The sequence below is a fragment of the Mandrillus leucophaeus genome, unplaced genomic scaffold (assembly GCF_000951045.1).
Source record: "Mandrillus leucophaeus isolate KB7577 unplaced genomic scaffold, Mleu.le_1.0 Scaffold795, whole genome shotgun sequence".
Lineage (NCBI taxonomy): Eukaryota > Metazoa > Chordata > Mammalia > Primates > Cercopithecidae > Mandrillus > Mandrillus leucophaeus.
Window position 1 is genome coordinate 836449 of NW_012108641.1, and position 6328 is coordinate 842776.

General features: G+C 42.3%; 1 protein-coding gene across 2 annotated transcripts in view; it reads left to right on the top strand.

Annotated features, from left to right (window-relative positions):
* TSPAN5 (tetraspanin 5) overlaps positions 1-6328 on the top strand; it is a 184727-nt gene that overhangs the window by 109069 nt on the left and 69330 nt on the right. The gene's annotated exons all lie outside the window — the stretch shown is intronic.

A 6328-nucleotide genomic window follows, 5' to 3' on the forward strand; every position in this document is an offset into this window, starting at 1 on the left:
CTCAGCTCACTGCAGCCTCTACCTCCAGGGTTCAAGCGATTCTCCTGCCTCAGCCTCCTGAGTAGCTGGGATTACAGACACCCACCACCACGCCCAGCAAATTTTTGTATTTTTAGTAGAGACGGGGTTTCACCATGTTGGCCAGGCTAGTCTCAAACTCCTGGACTCAAGTGATCCATCTACCTCGGCTTCCCAAAGTGCTGAGATTACAGGCGTGAGCCACCACACCCGGTTTGTTTGTGCATTTTTCTTGAGAAAGGATCTGTAGCTTTCATTAAATGCTCAAAAGAGATCCTTAATCCACAGAAGGTTCACAGCCACTGATAGGAAATATCTAACACTGACAGAAAATAGTCACTGAATTTTGCGATTAAATAATTTATTGTGAGTGGGAGGAGCTAAAAGAGTGATGCCACTTAGGAGAAGCACAAAGGAATTAGAGCTCAAGGATGAATTGTTAATCTATGTTAACGAATTCAGTCTGTACAGGGTTCAAACAAAATATATTATGGATGAGCCTCTAATAAAAATGGACTTCCTCGGCCCTGCGAGTCCGACAGTTAATGATGGCTGGCAATTTGCTGCCGGCTGATTTTGGCTCAGTGCTTTGGAGCAGGCACAGGCCCAGTTCTCGCCACTTGGAAGGAAAGGGAAAGTGATAGTTTGTTACTTTGCTCTCATAAGCAATTTATGACCACAGTTTAATAAAAGCTTAAGAAATGTCCTCTTCCTGGGTGGGGAGAGGAGCCGAGGAGCCTCAGTGGGAGCACCACGTGGGATGTTAAGCCCCTCAGCATCTCCTGGGGCCACCTGACGCTGCCACACAAGAGAAGAGCAAGGGAGAGCCAGCGAGCCTGGTGTTTCTTTTAGTCCAGGCAAGGCTACTGTTATGCTTGCCAATTTGACTTTTCCCCAGCAAACTCAAGCTGTCCTGTGAGTTTCCACATCAGCCGTGTGCCTGGGGAGCTGCCCCGAGCTTGGGCTCTGGTGCTGTCTGCTGCATGGACCTCATTAGCACTCACCCAGCAGATTGCTTTCATATTGCTTCACCCTTTTCAGTTTTGAGTTACCACGTAAACATCAGATATTGGGGGTTTTGTGAAAGGATCCTTAGTCTCTAATATTTAGTTAAGGAAAAAAGCCCTCTTAGGGAATCAGCTAGATTCGCTGAAAGGATTTCCTCCTGAAAATGCATTGCAGCATGGGTCAGTTCTAATTTTCCTCAATTCCTGAGGCCATTTAGTTTTGACTTCTCCCTCTCTCTCTTTCCCCACCTCAACCCTGTGAGTCCAGGTTTAGGGGATTTTACAGCCAGCCTTCACACAATTTTCTGCTCTACATTTGTGGCCTTAAAACTTGCTGATTTATAGGAAAGTATATTTCATGTCATGACCTGGGATATTAATATGTATGTATATGTATATATATATAAGCAAAAGGGTTTCCCAAGGCAATATTTATCCTTATATACCATATTCTGGTATTTTCTATTCTGTGGGGGAATACTGCTGGTCTTCACTCATTAAATCATTTTCATGGCTCACTAATGGTTTGCACCCTGCACTTGGAAAACACCTCTCAGGGATACTCAGGGATCTATCCTTTCTATCACTGTGGTGAGGGATGGCTCAGGGCACCGTATAATGGCTGAACCTCTTTATGTGGCACAGCAGAACCAACTTTATGTATTTTCAGTAATACTTCTGATATTCTGGAGGGAGTAGAGCATAGTGGTTTAAGAGCGAATGTTCTAGTTAGAATGCTCGCTTGGTCCTGGGTCTCTGACCTACCACCTGCTGTGGTGTTGGGCAAGTTTCTTAGTCTCTCTGAATCAGTTTGCCCTTCTTTAAAATAGATAAAAGTCGAATACTTACAGGGAAACATTGTGAAGATTGAGATGTATATTATATTATTAATACATTATTAATATATCCTAATGCACGTTTATTTTAATACACATTAATACAGAATTAATATTAATAGCAAACATTTGTTCAATGCTGCTATGTGTCTGTGGTAAATTTAACAAATGTTTGCTATTAACATTATTAATACTATATCTTAATATTTATATGTATCCCCAGTTGGATTACATTTTCCTTTTGCCCTTTGAAATAACTTATATTGAGCCTATTAAGAATATGTGGGTTGGGTATGCTGGTTCACATTTGTAATCCTAGCACTTTGGGAGGCTGAGGCAGGCATATCGCTTGAGGTCAGGAGTTCTAGACCAGCCTAGGCAACATGGTGAAACCCTGCCCCTACAAAAAATGCAAAGAAATTAGCCGGGTATGGTGGCACGTACCAGTAGTCACAGCTACTTGAGAGTCTGGGGTGGGAGGATCACTTGAGCCCAGGAAGCAGAGGTTGTAATGAGCCAATATCACACCGTTAGACTCCAGCCTGGGTGACAGAGCAAGACCCTGTCTCAAAACAAAAACAAAAACAAAAAAGTTGTCGTATGTGTAGAAATAACCCCTATGTTCAAAACCATGAACTATAAGCAATGTGGTTAAATGAAAAAAAAAAATACTGCAGCTAGAGAGCTAGATTTTGAATTAGAACATTTTCAGCTCTAAGTGATGGAAACCCCAATCAAACTGACTTAGGCAAAAATAGGAATTAACTGATCGACATAACAGAAACATCTAGGGATATTGCTTTTGGCATTGGCCATTTCCAGTTGCTCTGAAGATATCAGCAGTTTTTCTGTTTGTTTCTTGCTCTGCCTTTCTCTGTTGGCTTCTTTTTCAGGCAAGCTTGCCCCCAAGCAGTGGCAGAAACAGCCACCAGCTGCTCTAGTTTTCTGTTCCACTAACAGGAAGAAAAACCCTCTTCTCTGGTAGTTTCAGCTTAGTCTTACATCTGATGGACATGGACTTTGATGGGCTAAGCTCAGCTCACCCCTCCTGACTCTTTGCCACTGTTGGTCACGGAGCCATGAGAGGCACTGGTCATTGGATGTCCTGGGTCATGTACTTGCCTTGTGGGCTCAGTCCCTTTCAAGCCACATGGTCAGAATGGAGGAGGGCTGCTCCATGGGGGCATCTCAGCAGATGCCCATCACACACCTCCACCATCCCTCCCCTCAACATAGACTTCCTACATAGATGTTTTCTTTGAATAATTCAACTGAGAGTAGTGTTAACACCTAGATAGTTCTTATTCCAAGCTATACCTCATTTCCACTCTTAATTTATGTTACAGCTATGTTCAAAGATGTGTCATCCTTTCCTTCCCGATCACTGCTAAAATGTTCTTTTTAGTCACCCCATCTTTGTATTGCCACTTAACAGTCATCATTTCCTTCTATCTCATTTTATGCCTCCCTCTCTAATCTGCTTTTCCACACTTTTAGTACTTGTTGCCGTTGTTATGAACAGCAAAATACAGAGATGTGACACCCCACCTCCTCAGCAGTCTCTCCTTTTCATTTTGTGCTCTAGCCAGCCCAGGGGTCAGAACTGCATTCTGCAGCTCTTCTTTATTCTCTGGCTGTGAATGAGGGTCCCTGATTCCAGACTACATGAGGTTGGGACTGTGAGTTGTTGGACAGACCGTGGCTTCCCCTGTACACACACACACACACACACACACACACACAGACAGATGGAATGGTTGACAGTGGACAGTTTGGTTGCAGTAGGGACTCCAGATGGTGAAGTGTGTCTGCCAGGGAGTTAAAGAGAATTGTGGGTCTGGAGCCAGTGAAGTTGAGGGCACATTCCAGAGCCTTACGTCTGCCATGTGCAAGATATGTTTAGCTTGCTAATTAAATTAGGAACAAGGTGAGTACTTGCTTGTTCATTCATTCATTCATTCATTCATTCATTCATTCATTCATTCAGAGACAGGGTCTTGCTCTGTCACTCAGAGTGCAGTGGTGTGATCATAGCTCACTGCAGCCCTAAACTCCTGGGCTTAAGGAATCCTGCCTCAGCCTCCCGAGTAGCTAGGACTACAGGCGTGCACTACCACACTTGGCTAATTTTTAAAAATTTCTTATAGAGACAAGGTCTCACTATGTTGCCTACTTTGGTCTTGAACTCCTGGCCCCAGGCAATCCTCCTGCCTTGGCCTCCCAAAGTATTTGGGATTACAGGTGTGCACCACTGCACCTAGCTGACATTTTTTAAGCCCAATATTGTGATCTAATACTCTATAACTGTATAGGATGGATAAATCAAATGTTGTGAAGTTCACATATAGACAAAGGTATGGATTCAGGTAGTCTCAATGTATGCATTATTTGGGGGAAAATTAGGAAATTCCCTACAGACATTAAAAAAATTCTAAAGTAGGCTGGGTGCAGTGGCTCATGCCTGTAATCCCAGCACTTTGGGAGACCAAGGCAGATAGATCACTTGAGATCAGGAGTACAAGACCAGCCTGGCTAACATGGTGAAACCCTGTCTCTACTAAAAATACAAAAAAAAAAAAAAAAAAAAAAAAAATTAGCCTGGCATGGTGTCGGGAGCCTGTAATCCCAGCTACTCGAGAGGCTGAAGCAGGAGAATTCTCTTGAACCAGGGAGGCGGAGGTTGCAGTGAGCCGAGATCACGCCACTGCACTCTAACCTGGGAGACAGAGGGAGACTCCATCTCAAAAAAAAAAAAAAAAAACTAAAGTATCAGAATTTTTATGTATGTATTTATGGATGGGTATATACGTATGTATATTAAGAAATGCTAGTCAAAGTGCAAATGGGATTTACACATGTTATCTGATGGAAGCTTTCTAACCCCTGACCCCATAGGCACATCCACCACGTGAGAACACAGGCTCACACAGAGTTGAAACGCTGTTGCCAAACTAAATCAAGACTGATAATTGGTCAGTTAGCTCAAAGAGTCAGTGAAACTGATGAGGGTGTGTGTAAAATGACACATACTTTACACATTTTATTTAAAATGAAAATATGATTTTGAAGTAGCATGTTGCCTAGCATTTTGAGTTTTTCCCTGCTCGTGCTGTGTGCATAGAGACCCTGATATATTTCCCCCAGTGGTCTGTCACTTGCTGTAAAATTTTGAGTTCTAGGAATGTTTTGAGTTAGGCCCAAGACCTTTTTCTTGTCTAAGTGTCCTCTGACTGAAGTATCTTCCTGTGTAAACATCAGCCATAATTTATCAGCCACAACTTCCATTTACATTTTTTTTAAGGTGGACCTAGAACTCAGCAATACTTGCAAAGTAATCTAAGTTGGGAGGTCTTTCCAGAATTTTTCCAGTGTTATACAGTTGTCTCTGTCACACCTCATTCAACGGCAAACTTGTTATGGTTTGCCTTCATGAAGTCTTTTTTTTTTTTTTAAGAGATGAGGTCTCACTGTCACCCAGGCTAAAGTGCAGTGGCACAATCATAGCTAATTGTAATCTTGAGCTCCTGGGCTCAAACAATCCTCCTGCCTCAGTCTCCTGAGTAACTAGGACTATAGGCATGTACTACTGTGCCTAGCTAATTTTTAAGTTTTTTTGTAGAGAATGGAGGTCTTGCTATGTGGCCTTGGCTGGTCTTGAATTCCTGGCCTTAAGTGATCCTCCCACCTCTACCTCTCAAAGTGTTGGGATGACAGGAATGAGCCACTATGTCCAGTGTGCCTTCATGGAGTCTTTATAAGGCATTTAGCTTAGTTTTTATAGAAACAACTATTTCTTGACTTCCATATTTAATTGATTTTATATAATGCTTGCACAGTATACATGCAAAGCAAGTACATTTGGCACAAATATTTGAAAGGAAACACAGCTCACCTGGAATAAGCACACAGCTACATGGATGGAAAGGATGTGAGCAAATGTGTTGGCACTAGGACCACTGGTAGCTCACACTTAGGTGGGGCTGTGTTTTCTGAGTTCTTTATATACATTGACTCATTTCATCTTCACAGTACCCCGTCAGTTAAGGTATTATTATCCCATTACACAGATAATGGAAATTACGTACAGAGAGGACAAGAGATTTGCTTCAGAGTAACTTACTAGCTGCCAGCGTTCAGCCTGCATTGGGCTTTCGACAATATGTTTTGTGAAGGAAATGAGAGCATTTTGTGTGGAGGTAAATTAAGAGCACAGAGACACTATATAGAGATAATCCCTTAAAAAACCCCACCATAACACATAAAGACTTCTGAAATATTCTCCATATCTCTCTAAAATTAGAGTCTAGGCTTTTAGAGGTAGAAATGACCTTAACATATCCCTGCATATCCCAACAGGATAACCAAGACCCAGACAGGTGAGGTGATTTCCTTCACAGGCACCCAAGAAAGTATGGCATAAAGTTTAGTTTCCTGACTTATCCCCCATTTTCCTTCTTTTTTTTTTTT